This window comes from Patella vulgata, chromosome 7 (assembly GCF_932274485.2).
Source record: "Patella vulgata chromosome 7, xgPatVulg1.2, whole genome shotgun sequence".
In the NCBI taxonomy this organism is placed as follows: Eukaryota; Metazoa; Mollusca; class Gastropoda; family Patellidae; genus Patella; species Patella vulgata.
This window is the reverse complement of record NC_065885.2, coordinates 4,942,543-4,957,319: the sequence shown is the minus strand read 5'-3', so window position 1 is coordinate 4,957,319 and position 14,777 is coordinate 4,942,543. Positions and strand designations below refer to the sequence as shown.

Here is a 14,777-nt window from a genome sequence, read left to right as displayed (position 1 = left end):
ATGTAATTTTTATAAATTAAAACACCAAAAATATCTCGACAATATTTTATATTTATACGATAATTACCAACGGATGAGATTGAGAGCTTGTTAAACTTGGAATAGAACAGACTTCCTTTTCCGTTTCAAAGTAATTTTCAATTTTACGTAAAAAAAAAAAAAATAACTCCACAATATTTCATTTGTATACTACAGCTGTATTGCTGTATTCTATTATCTTTCAAGTGACAAGAGCTTTATTTTGTTTAAATATCTCTCGAGCTTAACATTTTTTAGGATTAGGATTAGGCCTTAGCCTATTATTACAGTTTCTCATATTTCAAGTTCAAAGGAAATTTCTTACACTTCTTTTATTTCCCAAACTGATAGAATTTCCTTCAGTTATTTTCTGTTACAATTATTTAAATAGACTTCACTGAAATTCTTAATAATTATCAAACCTAATCGTGTAATTTTAAAGTAAGGATCTTTCGAAGAAGAAATATTTTATCTTTATTGGGCCACGTTTTAATTAATTATAAAATACTTAATATTTAAATTCAAATGTATGCATCTTATGCCTCAGGCCATGATGGCAGGTCACACACGGTGTACCCTACAAATTCTGTCAGATATTAATCAAAATTTGTCTTTAGTTTTGAAACCGGTCTGCTACATGTACCTTACACCGAGACACCTGCTGATGTGTTGCTTTTAAATTAAATATTTGAAATGGAGGATTTTATCTGAGATAATTCCCATACCCTATTACATTTGCCATATGTCCTGCCAAAAATGATATATTACGCCAACAATTAAAAGGGATAGAGGGGGGAACAAACAGGACAGCTGCCATTTCTATTTCTGATAAGAATATTTTTTGTACTCAGAAGATGTTATAGACAAAGGAGTCTATTTTTAAACATGAATTCAGCGAAGCGAAGGTTGAATTTTCACGAGTACATGCATTAAAAAAAAGTCGAAATATGATTGGTATTTATTTGAGATTGTGATCGTAAATTTACCTATACTAGTTACCTATACTGGTACGATACAGTACACCTCACATAAAAGTTTTCCTTTTTAAGTCTGATCAGTCAAGCGACACATCAAAAAGCTTTAGGCAACTTTGAAGAATGTGTTCAACATTCTTGTAGGCTTGAGATTTTTCAATACCATACAAATAACGATCATGTTTTGTAGCTAAATAATATAAAACCGACATGTATGTATTCATATCTCCATGTCGGCCATATTTAGTTACCAGTACATACATACCCTGATTAACAGGGAAAAAAGAAAAGAACTTTTACGATCAATATTAATCCGTATTTTTATATCTAACAAGAATTGATGATACTAAAGCATATGGATATTAAATTTTTCATCTGAGAAGTAATGGCTGTCACCTTTACGACTGTTATATTTACAGCTCTTAAAAAGCTTGCCACGCAGAATGTTGCTATATCACCAACGAGATTTGTAACACAGTGTAAGTAATGGCTGTAACCTTTACGACTGATATATTTACAGCTCTTAAAAAGCTTGCTATGCAGAATGTTGCTATATCACCGACGAGATTTGTAACACAGTGTTTCAAAACACCAAGTATGAGTCGTATGACAACCATTCAACCTTTATCCCCGTACAGATTTTACTTTTTATCAGTTGAATTGAAATGTTAGCGGTTGTATTATCAGCCATTCAGGGTTTTCCATTATTGAATTTAAATAAATTGGTTGCTAGGATCGCCCTGACAACAGGAAATGATCGCCAAAAGTACGCTGAAATCTTGAAATATCTTAATTGTTCTTATAAGTTATAATTCTAATTTGAATTTTACCATGATATAAATTTCGTAAAATTTACATTTGCAAAAACGAAAATTCACTGAATTAATTCGTTTTTTTGTAAGGATCGTCAAAACAGGAAATGACCCCTAATAATATGTTGCAATTATGATCTAAATTTCCAATGGTAAAAATTTACATTTTTAATGAAAAAATATTCACTGGATCAAATAAATGTCTCGAATGAATGTCAAAAATAGATTACATAAAACAATATTATTTCAGTTTTGGGCCAGTATTAGATAATTCCAGGAAAACCACGCAAAATTTATCGGCAAAAGAATCGATTGTAAACAGCAAGTGTACGATAATCAATTCTAAAAGCACTGATATTTATCTCATTAGAGAAATTTGAATTATCAATATTATAAGTAAAAAGTCTTCAAAACAATGATTGGAATCGATATTCATGAATTCTGCAATTTACGAACCAAGAACTCGATAGATTTTGATTTTCATTAGCTGTCTTAAACTTTAAATTAGAATAAAAAGCCATGAACTTTGATCTTATGGAGAATATTAATGGTTTTATTGCTCTTTATAATGATCACCATGGCTATTAAGGTATATCGCCCGGGAAATTATAGCAAGAAACCCCACAAATATAATAATTGGCTATATATAGGATAATAAAAGTCAAAGTAAATGGTCATCAATTGACAATGTGTACTTTCTCACCCCAAAAGGTATGGTTTAGCGTCCATAAATTACTGTCCAACCATACTCTGTATACTTTTTAAGGATTGGATTAACAGGCTTGGTGAAAAAACCCTACCTATTTGTCGTCTCTGATCTAAAATAACCCATAATTTATTCTATTAATATTTATAATGTTTGACTATTAGTATTATCTCTATTGATCCTGTTTGTGGAAACCCGACTTTGTGATTACGATTTTATAAAAATAAGTTATATTGAGAAAGTTTTACTCATGCCATGTTGATCATCAATGAAAGTGTTATTATCACATTTATTGTGAACATTATTCCTCTAATGGCCATAAATATATTCAAGTATTTGAATTCATTCATTCAATAAAGCTCACCGTAACACACATTTCTATTTTATTCTTCCTTTGTTAAGGTCCTTAACGCTTTCTTCATTTCCCAAATCATATGAAATAGGTCAAACAGGCATTTTCAACCATTGATAAAATCATAATTCTTTTTTTTAGACATAATCGGATTTCACTAAATTCATGACTTGCTTAAATTCAGCGTCTGAGTGAAACAATTGAAACAATTCAACTAATCCTTAGATTTGATACAGACATGTTAAGTTAAAATTTGTCCATACTTGGTATTTGTTTTCAAGGAATTCAATGAAAGCTGGGCTTCATCAATTCTCAGATTTGAATCAATAAGGTTATATTCTAAATGATACATAAATTTAATTTCTTTTCTTGGATAAATTGATAATGCATTTTTGAGCAGTTTCAAATGTTTTTCTGTTTAATTTTAAACAATTTTTCAGATTTTTTAAGAAAGTTATATTTCGATATTTTGCTTAGAATTAAACTTGTTATGATAACTGCATACATTCATATCACAAAACTTTGCGTCTTTCATCCTGTGTGAAACGTACTGTCATCAGATTGTTGACATTGGCACAATTTAACATACTTACTTCCTTATGACGTCGAGTTCGGGTTGAGATGTTGTAATTGGTTGACGTTTATACTCCTAAAAAATCCTGGAAGAATGTCATTTGTTTTGTTTTTCAATGTTTAGGTGCAGAATCTTTGTAGAAAGATGTGAATAGTGCAGCTGGATGATCCACAGAGATTAACTGGCGTTGTTAAAATCGTGTCCCATAATTGATGACCCGCGCACTCTGTGGACATCTTTACCTGACAGTATTAGAAAATGTAATTACAAGTCTAATGCTGTTAGGTAAGATGACATCAGAATTCGCTCTCACGTGTTCCTTTTAGTCTCCTGATTGGACTCGGCCAGCTTGGTGCGATACAGTGAACAGTGAATAGAAGAATGCTGAATAAAGCCACGAACGTGCAAATTTCAATTAAGCTTTTGTTACAAAAGAAGTGCAAAATAAAATCACGGAAAAACTGTTATTCCTAAACTAGAATTGAGTTATAACAATATTACAGGTGTATCTAATCCCAGAAATGTCTTAAATTAATCAGTTAAAAACTGAGTTTCAATAGTTCTAATAACTAATATAAAATGTCCTAAATCCTTAAAACTATTGATAATGTGTACATAGAGCATCAGATATCTACATCCAGTAATAACCACTATTGCCAACAGGTAAGATCAAAGCCTAATTTTAACTTTCTGAATGCCTTCTATTACTAGCCCCCTATATCAATTGACTACTCAGCTACTCATTGACCAACATTACACACAGTTACCATACCCAGTGAGTCAAACATAGCTTGTGTAATTCCCTCCGTAAATCCCACCATCAACAAGACGTTAGGAGTTTTATCTCGACACGGTATTTAAACAACCTAACAAACAAATACCAACGAAAAACCATGGCATCACACTCCAGAAATGAAACATTTGCCTTTACTAAAATAAAACCCAACCTCGATCACTCAAAGGGAACAAGCGAATGAACCTCTCCTACGTATTTACCGAGTGAGTGTTGAAAGCGTTAGACATGATAATGACTGAGCAAATACTCCCAAGAGGCAAATACACATTCAATTGATCACTGCTAGATAGACAGCCTTTTCAAATATCCTCATATATTCACATCTTGTATTATATTACCATCAGAGCAAAGGAAATATCTCTATTTTCAACAACTTACACGTAGCATCATCAAATAAACAATTATATACCTCTCTAAATCTTTCCACAAAAAAAACTCTTGCCTATATCAAACCATTTCAACTCAGAATTCAATATGGCTTCCCTGTTACAGATATTACATACCTCAACAACTTTTAAAAATTAAAAAATCAGAATAATCAGAATAGTTAACATCTGACAAGTCCTTGTAAATCAGTAAATAAAAACAATAGTTCTCAAATCCAGAGAATATTTCACAAAGATGTATAATTGTTCAGTTTTAGTCTCCCCCTCTCTCCCTCTCCACTTCAAAATGGTGTATGGTGTCTCCTCCTCGTATGTACAGGCCATCGTTCTCCTTGGACATCCCTTAGCTAGTGATAATTCACTTAGGACCTTTTCATCTTCCATCTAAAACAACTGTTCACAGTTGGGTGAACGGGTAATGAATGACCAAGGCTTGGTCTCCCTCAAGCAGCTGGAAGGTATTCATCACTCATAATGAACAAACACAATCAGCACAGAGGTATCAAGAGAACATCCAAATATAAAATCCACCACCCTTTTCTACGAACATTCAACCGTGACTGTACATGAAAAGTACACCAGCCAATGACATCTGTCTGATCTTCGTACATGTTTAGCATCAGTGACAGTGACAAGGTAGACAACCGGCCTACTACACCAATAGCCAACCATGTGATCAGAGAGAGAGAGAAAAAAATCCATAAATATTGTGGTTGTTGTGTAGACTGTCATTGATAACAAAACTATATGACTGTCAGTCGTAAGACCGTCTAACACACTGACTGGTATAACTGACATGAAATCTGTGTCGACGAGACAGACACACGAATGAATGGTTACAGTAAGCACACTCAGCTACCTTGATAAATACCAAACCAACTAACGAGCTATGTCCTAATTCTAACTATATACCTGATTGAAACTGACATGTGAGCAAGCAGTGAAACCGGCCTACGCATACAATACTTAAAATCCAACGAGCCAACAGTTTCACTTCTCTGTTCACCAATCCTGTGTCAACCGCACCCAGAGATGAGAGAGAACACAATTGATAGGATGCAAACAGAATCCAACGAGGACATAGGTGACCTTTGAACCACACCTATTCATTAGTTTCTTTGCTTGTACTGTTGATTTTGAAGCTCGGTAAAAACCAGTTCGACAGGCACCTCTTCATTAAAATGGAAAGAGTAGCTGAAAAGGTCGCATAACTCGGCGGTCAGGCCGATACAGTAGAAAAGACGGCTTGCAAGACTATCTCTCTTCGTCAATATTTGCTTCTGCCTAATCTGTCCTATTCGAACAGGTATGCGTTGAACATTATTCCTTCAGGGCTTTTGGTGAAACTCAAGGTGTCATTCAAATGTGATCGGTGAAGCACGCAACTTCAGTTGGCGTACAAAAGTACTGTACATCAACCTTTTCATATCATCCCCTTTTATGGGACAAACCACCCCCATTCACTGGCGTTCAATCGTATAAAAATGGTCACAGATGATGGCTAACGCAATAAAAAGTATTTATTGTCAGTGTTACTAAGAAACGTTGATAAACTATGCCAATATCTAAGTATATATTTATAAATGGCGATGATTCAAGTAACCATAGCAACTATATATCAATGTGACCAGACACAATGGTAGCGCATCAGTTCGCACACATTGTCATCAACAAATCAATCAGCTTATTAACCAGGGATGGCAAGTAATAGCGCCTATTGGTTATCGTTTTTCTATAAACCATGATACATGGAGCTGTTTTATTAGCTTAACAAAATTTAATTTCCTGCATGTCTTGGGCTCTGTTTCTTGTCATTTCCATCAAAAGATGTACTTTCATAGAGAAGCCTGTCAAATACTTAATTGAAATTTTGTGTTTTCAAAATACAGCATTTTTTGTTAGATATCTGTGTTTCAAAGAATTATAGAAAATATACATTTCTGGATAATTTTTTACACTAACATGAAAATCATCAAAAGATTTATTTTCTTACTTGCCTGCAGTAGGAAATGGTGCTGTCAAAAGCAAATTTAATCAATTAACAATTAACTCATTTTTTTTAGTGTAAAGACTATCAGTTTAAGTACCGGTACTTCATATAAATTATTTAAATTCATGAAAAATGATAATGCTACATGTATTTATGATACAGGGGGAAAATCTGATGTTACACTAAATAAGTAATTTTTCAGTCAGTTAATTTACTTTTTAAAAAAATTAATGAATTCCATCAATGCCATAGTGTATATTGACAGTTGAACTATGATCACTTATCATCAATCAAATAACTAAGCTTGAAAATATGCCATGCATCATAAAATTTTCATCACTTTAATAAATTACTAATACTATTTAATGTGTAGGCCTAGTTATATATAAAAGTAGCCTGAGAGTTTCTGGCTGCATGTAAGTTTATTCCACGAAAAACCTGTAAATCCATGGAACTTATAATTTAAACAGAAACACTACAGTAGGTTACAAAACTCAAATAATTAGGTGCACGTAAATTCAACTGCACATAACTGGGAATAACAGTTCCATCTCTATAAAACACTAGGCCTATATATTATGTGCAGCCTATTCTTTCCTAAGACTAATTACTTAAATTACACAACCCATTAATAAATTATAATCAAATTTTCACTCACAAACTGTCGGTTGGTCGAAGATATTTAAATTAAAATAAAGAATTTTAAGTTTTGTTGTCAAATAAATATTGATATTGACTATTTAAAACTTAGATGTCGAATTGAAAAAAAAAAAGTCAGGTAAATTATCCTACCTGTCTCGCTTTCCTGAATTTCTTAAATGCTTCTTGCAAACTTATATTCTTACATTTCTTTTCAGTGTCAACGTCAATCTTAAACGAACTAATGTTCTTATCTTCCAATTCATTTTTCTTTATTTCATTTGACTGTTGGACTAATTGAGTCTTAGAATCTCTAAAATGTGGGGAATCTGAACGTGCGATGTCGGCCATGTCAGACGTTCTTTACATCAGGCCACATTTAAAACTAAATAAAACGCTTGACTTGCTTTTCAGGGATTTAAGCTTTCGTCATATTTTACTTGTCTCTTACATAATATTAGCCTTAATGTTTTTACACATGCAAATACAGACGTATTTTAATGTCTAATTGCCATATAAACTATATGACTAACATTTGTTTTCATCTCCAGCGCCTTGGAAATAACAAAACACTTCCCTACGTCGTACAAGAACTCTGTCCTTATTGGTTGTTTGACAGATGACGATCCAATCAATATTCTTGATAATGAAGCTTCGCTGATCTTTTGACCTTTTCACCATTGACCTTTTTAAAAACTCATATTATCTGAATCAGAGTTCAGATGTGCTGTTACTGTTAATTTTAGTGCAATATAGGTTTACAGACACCACACAATTAATTAAAAACCAATGATATTAAATTTCCAAAAATTGCACCAGAAGTCATAAATCTACTTTCGAATTTAAGAAACCAATTTAACCACTGAGAGAAGGCAATTAAATGCTACCAAATAGCTCATATAAATCTCATTCAAGCGGAATCATACTGATTAATGTTAACAAAGCTCAATCCACCAATAGCCAATGACATTATCTATATTTTACCTTTACCGTTACAGGTATGCCATTTTGCCAACAGCACACTATTGATATAAGGGAGATAACTCGTAACACCCTAGTATAATATTACATAAAGAAGGTTGAATATTGACTAATTCATCTCAATCATGCGATTAAGGCGTGACATGGTTTAATGATATCAAGAATGAGAGAGATAAAATAAATTATTTGAATTAAAGGTAGGCCCTACAAAATGAATTCAAGTTTCTCACCGTTTTCTAGACTTTGGCCTATATGGGCCTATTTATTATAACCTAAGTTGTAAAAAAACAAAAATGGCTTGATATTCATTTATAAAACACGCCACGCCTTAAAAATAATAACAAAGCGATAGATGCATGTAATCTAGCTGTGATTAAAATAATGCATGCTTTTAGTACGACAAAAGAAAATGATAACAAAAATGTTAATGAATTTGCATTATCATCATTGAAAATAAATGTATATTTTTATCGCCATGGAAAATATATCAGAAGAACGATATAAATATACATTTATTTGCATAAAATAACAATACAAATCCAAGTTTCACTAGCGTATCATTTTCTTATGTTGTTATATAGATTGGTGCTGTATATTGTATATCATTTCTTGCACACACAATTTTTCTCATGCGTCTCATTTTTTAAAAAAAAAACATGCACCCCTCCCACCCTAAAAAAACAAAACCAAAAAAAACCCAAAGATTCTAACCACAACCCGTAATACATGTAGTTGAAATGAGGTAAATGAAAATAGGATACGAATACAAATACCTACCTTGGGAGAGGAGAAAGCTTAAATATCATACATATTACTACACTAATTATTTTGTATATTTAAGTTTAATTTTCAAATTTTTTAAATAAAATTTTTAAGTGTTTTATGTATATTTTGATTTTAGAATACAAACTATTAGATCTTAGTTTCAATTAGACTTGGTCGTTTATTGGCCACGTGTCCTCAAATGTCATTAAACCGATGCCATTTATCACGAACCAATCAATTCCACAGAAAGCAGGAACTCACTCGAGGGGGGTATTTTTATTCTTGGATTTCATTGGTCAATCGGTGGATAGCCGTTATCTGATTAGATGCGCCTTCTGTTAATTCCGCCCACTGCCACGTCGGGTTTTTATCTTGCCGCCAATCTGCAATGAAAGTAAAAATCCATTATAGATTCGCTTGATCTTCATAATATCTAAATTTATCGGCCATTGACCTAAATTTCATTTCATACGATCAGGTTTTCTAAATCTAATCTGTTTATTAATTTATTATTCAACAGATCTTTTATCGCTAATTACGGTAATTTTAGAAATATTTGTTAAAAATTATAACAAAAAAAACCCGTGTTTTTATTTTTTTTAACATATTTACTACTGACAAATGAGCGGTGCCAATAATGAGTGGAAATTTTACAGAAAATGTTAAATCTATAACAGGTCACCAAAACTTCAAAGCCCTTTTCGAAAATTATTTTTAGATAACAGTAGGGCCTATATATTTAAACGGACAAGTATATGTTTATACAGTAGCCCTACGTCGAAAGGCAATATTTCTGTAAACCAGATATTACCGTTTTTGTTTTTTAAATATAAAGATTATTTTTTATTCCCGTATCTACCTAAATATATCACGGAATATTTCCGAAAATGGATGCTGGATCACGTTAAATGATAAGTCCAGCTCAATTTTTCGTCATAGGTCACGAGATGTAAACAGGGCTAGCGCTAATCCCAACCCTAACTCTCGACCTAGCCCCAATGTACCCTAACCCTAACATACAATCTCGCCAACAATCACTTGCCCTAACCTTATTTACATCTCAGTAACCTTCATAAATAGATTCAGCCTGTTGGTTTACGGTCAGACAATTACTATTAAAAATTGGTCCGATTTCAGATTTATGAAAAGTATTGTCATATGAAATTTTGGGTTCGTGTATAGGCGTATAGATGCCTAATACAACTTCGATGATATATCTCAAATATTCTTCATAATACACAGTTTCTCGATTAAAGTTTTAAACGTTTCGTTTCAACAAATTTCTAAAGAATCCTGTTTTTTTACTCAGTGGTTGTAATAAAGATTATTACCCGAATCAAAAAAATAAAGTGCCTCGCCCATTTTCAGTCTGAATGCTGTCAAAATATCCCATCCCACTCACTCTTCCGAATCTTTTGATTTCAATATGATAAAATAACATTTTAAAGAAACGAAATTAAAATTTGGGTGGAGAATATTTAATTTGGAAAAAGAATAATGTCTGTTGAATTGGTATATTTAGGTGTTTTCCACGAACCCAAGCGACTATAATAAAAACCCATGTCTGACTATAATATAACAGTTTGTAAATCATATCCCCCTTTTCTTAATCGTTACACCTGGTTAAGCAAAGGTGGGCTATGTTTTATTGTATATTACGTATGGTTTACATAATTTTGACACCCAAAATAAGCGGTTGTAGAAAAGTAGGGCGGTGAAATTCATTTCATTAACCACCCAAAAGATATGCAATTTTAGAAACCGTTGATTAATTGAGGAAAATTCATTCAGTTGTGAACATTTCTATGTATAGAGTTGCTGATCGCCATTTGGGTGATTTTAAATCCATTATTATGTAAGTCGGATCTCATTAACAGAACACAATTTTTATGGGAAACAATCACTGGTTTTATTCTAAAAGCACAACGTTTCGACAAGTATCCGCTTATCGTTATCAAGCACAATGACATTTAGTAAACTTGAGTTTGATATATAAGAGTTCATGATGAAGCCATTTGTTACACACTCTTATATATTTATCTTCAAGTTTAATATAAATCTCAAGCCAAAAAAGGGTTCATTTCAGTTCAGTAGGCCTATTATTTATACAACGGTATGTTGCATTGAAAATATCGCGACATTCGGCAACCACAACGCCCCCTGTAATTGTTGCATAAATTTTCGATGGGCCTTGATTTAGTCAAATTTAATCCACGTCGGTGGAGGGGGGGGGCGGGGATTTTGTACAGTTGATATTCCGGTTTTGTTTTCTCAAATAGGAAGTCGGTCTAAGCTGTCAAAAATGGTCGATGACAGCATGTAGCGTATTATACAACGCGATAAAACTGTCTAAAATGCCGTCGTATACGAATTAACTAGGTTAACCACCCGACGTGGCACATAGTTACGAGTCTTGTCAGTAGTCTTGAATTTGAGTTAAGAATTTGCCATGTAAAAAAATGTTTTTCTCAAGGTAATGAGCCACTCTAGAAATGTCTGGTGTATTTTTGAAATGTTTTCTCATTATATCCATAAGAACAGAACACGCGTTAAAGGAGGCAAGTCTGTAACTCAATATCACCCACAGTCTTCGACATTGTAAACACGACTTATTGGTCAATTTAAATCAACATTGATTTTGTTATCTTACCGTGAAAAGATGGGCTTCTGATATCCAATATTTTAGACACAATGAACATTTTAAAATTGGCACACGAATCGCGTGCAGAATGCTTTCGAGCGCCATTTGTAATGGAGCGACTCGATAAACGAGGCTAAATATATCCCACAGGAGAATACTATTGGTGTAGACTGGAATAACCAGACGCCAAAGACTGCCATTTAATTTGGACTATTCGCTGTCTAGTCGTTCGGATGTGACGAAAAACCGAGGTCCCGTGTATACATTAGCGTGCAAGTAAAAGATCCCTTGGCAGCCGGAATTCGATATAAGAGTAGGCCGTAGTGCCGTTGTCCGGGCAAATTTCCCTCACAGCACACTGTATGGCGTATGCCCGTCTTCATTAGCCCAGTATAGGAGCAGAACAGTAGGACGTTAAACCCCATTTCATTTCATTTCAAGAGTAGTAAGATTCAACAAGTTTGCACATGATTCTAATATTGTATGTTTTAATTCATTGCAAACGCTGGACGTGGTTGGTTTCTATAAATTAATAACGATAATATTGCTACTTTAACAAAGACTGAACGCGGTTGGTTTTTATAAATTAATGAAAATATTTCTACACCCTTGCTTATTGTATGGTGCGTTATAAAAGTTTCTAAAGAAAACAACTTGAAATGTTATAAATTTAATAAAATACAGATAATTAAAAACACTCCTTATGACAGCCCAAGACCCCATTAATATCGTTAAAGTAGTAATATTATTAATAATTTATTTTAAAAAAAACAATCACGAGTTGTCTTTTCATGAAGTTAGACATATTATATTATACCTTTGGATACTCTAATTCTTAAATTGGTTGGTCACCAAAAAACGCTTGTTTACAGTAAGCAGGCACGTAACTAGGAGGGGAGGGGAGTGTAGGGGGGGGGCGCACCCCTGCAAACAGTTTTGCCCCCCCCCCCCGTGAAAAAATTGACGACCATAAAAAAAAATAGATATACATTGGAGATATACATTTCGGGACTAATATACGGTTCAATTTTATTTTAATCATTTGCTTCTGCGTAGGGGTCTTTAGCAGTAGGAGGAAACCGGAGGACCCGGAGAAAGCGCACCTGGTTGGACAGGCGACCTCACAACTTGTCACGTATAAACCGGGGAATCGAAACCACGCAAGTTGACTCAATGACAGACTTTATAATACAACGCGCACGCGGTAACCATTTGGCTATCTAACGCCCTAAATTAATATGCATTTTCAACAACTGTACGATAAAAGGTTGAATAATGATAACAATTTATTCTAGCGTGCACCTATGTACCCCAACCCCTTGCCCCCTTAAAGGTCATTTATCAAATAAACTTTCAGCTTATTATGCATTTACACAGTTAATACAATCTTAAAATTAAAATATTAACTCGCTAACATTCTTGATCTATATTCTTATCTATAAATATAGTACACCGTTATAGATAAAATGGGCTATATCTTGTTATACGAGTCCCGCGAGGTTAAAGTGACGACACGCCAACTAAAAAAAGAAATGAAATAGGGGTGAACGTCCTACTGTACGATACTGCACCCTCACCAAATGGGGTTAATGTCCTACTATACTTTTCTGCTCCCGCCTCAAAAAAAGTCATATATTTCAATTAGAATAATTTCATAAAAATTATTATTCATTCTAAATGTAGTTCATTATGAATAATATTCCAAAGGATTCATATGAAATGGGGTTTAACGTCCTACTTTTTTTAACCAACCGGGCTAAATAAAGACGGAAAAATATATCCAAAATTATCGTGTTCATTTAATTATCGAAAAATGCGGGTCTTGACCTACTTTGAGCAGGTGTTTTTCATGAGCCTTCGTTCAGTCGCTGAAATATTTTTTAGGACTCGTAAAGTGAAGAAAAAACGTCTATATTTCTATGACTGATAGCAATGCCGATTTGTCTAAAATATTGGATGCAGTCTAATTTTAAGACTCCCGTACAATTATTGTAGTATAATTTAATCACATATGAAATTAAAAACAATTTTGCGCTAACAAAGAACGGCTAACAAATATGCTAATTTCTCACACGACATTATAATGTCTTCATTCTCATCCTAGATGACGGTGGCTTTTTATGAATGACGTAATGAATGACGTAATGTATGAAATATGAAGGATACTTTTTACTATTTTTCTCTTTTTCTTTAAACAAAATTATTCACATTACATTCCCAAATAAACGAATAATAATCTAATAATGGATCTCTAACATTGTTTTGTTTTATTAATGGATAATTTACCACAATAATGTTATCTAGATTATTTATTATCACTAAATGACCTATTTAAAACAAAAGTTCGAACATTAATCCCTAGAATATATTATCTTCTGGTGGTTTACATTAACATCTCTCTCTCTCTCTCTCTCTCTTTCTCTCTCTCTCATTTGCCCAGTCGGACGTTAAACCCCATTTCATTTCACACTTCCATAATCAACACTTAAGATATTACCAATTTAATGTTTATGAATTTAACGATTGGATTTATAATGATGATTATCAATCATAGCAATTTATTGTCTTGTATGGCACCATATGGATTTACAGCATATGGTCATTCATTATTATATTACATCAAAAATATTGTAATTTTAAATCTTGTAAATCAAAAATATTGTAATTTTAAATCTAATATTTGAAATGACGGTAACCATATCCTAAAGTTATAATAGTGACCTAAAACTAGAAATTCCTACATCATTTTTACTACATAAAAAATATTGTAATTTTAAATCTTTTATTTGAAATGACGGTAACCATATCCGAAAGTTAGTGACCTAAATCTGGAAATTCCTAACCCAAATTATTTGGCAAATAAAGAGATTAGCCTATTGCTAATTCATGTTTTCTTCGAGTATAAAATGAAGCCATGAAATAAATACCTAACACACAACGATTAAGCAAAAGATTGGTTGCTAACAGTTAATTAATTCAATTGATTTAACACGCGTTTCAGTTTACCATTAAACAAATAAACGAAACAGATCAGTATATACATATATATAAGAAAGGTCAGATAGTAGGTCTACATTGACCAGCTTGGCACCGCTACAAAGACACGACTCATTTTACATACCGAATGGCACGTTTACCTGGAC

General features: G+C 33.0%; 1 long non-coding RNA gene across 1 annotated transcript in view; it reads right to left on the bottom strand.

The window, feature by feature from the left end:
* The window catches only part of LOC126828115 (uncharacterized), a 40,314-nt gene extending 32,479 nt beyond the window's left edge, over nucleotides 1–7,835 (bottom strand). The window contains exon 1 of the long non-coding RNA XR_008788762.1: nucleotides 7,401–7,835. This is a non-coding gene — a long non-coding RNA (uncharacterized LOC126828115). The remainder of the gene's footprint in view (nucleotides 1–7,400) is intronic.
* Nucleotides 7,836–14,777: the final 6,942 nt, after the last annotated feature.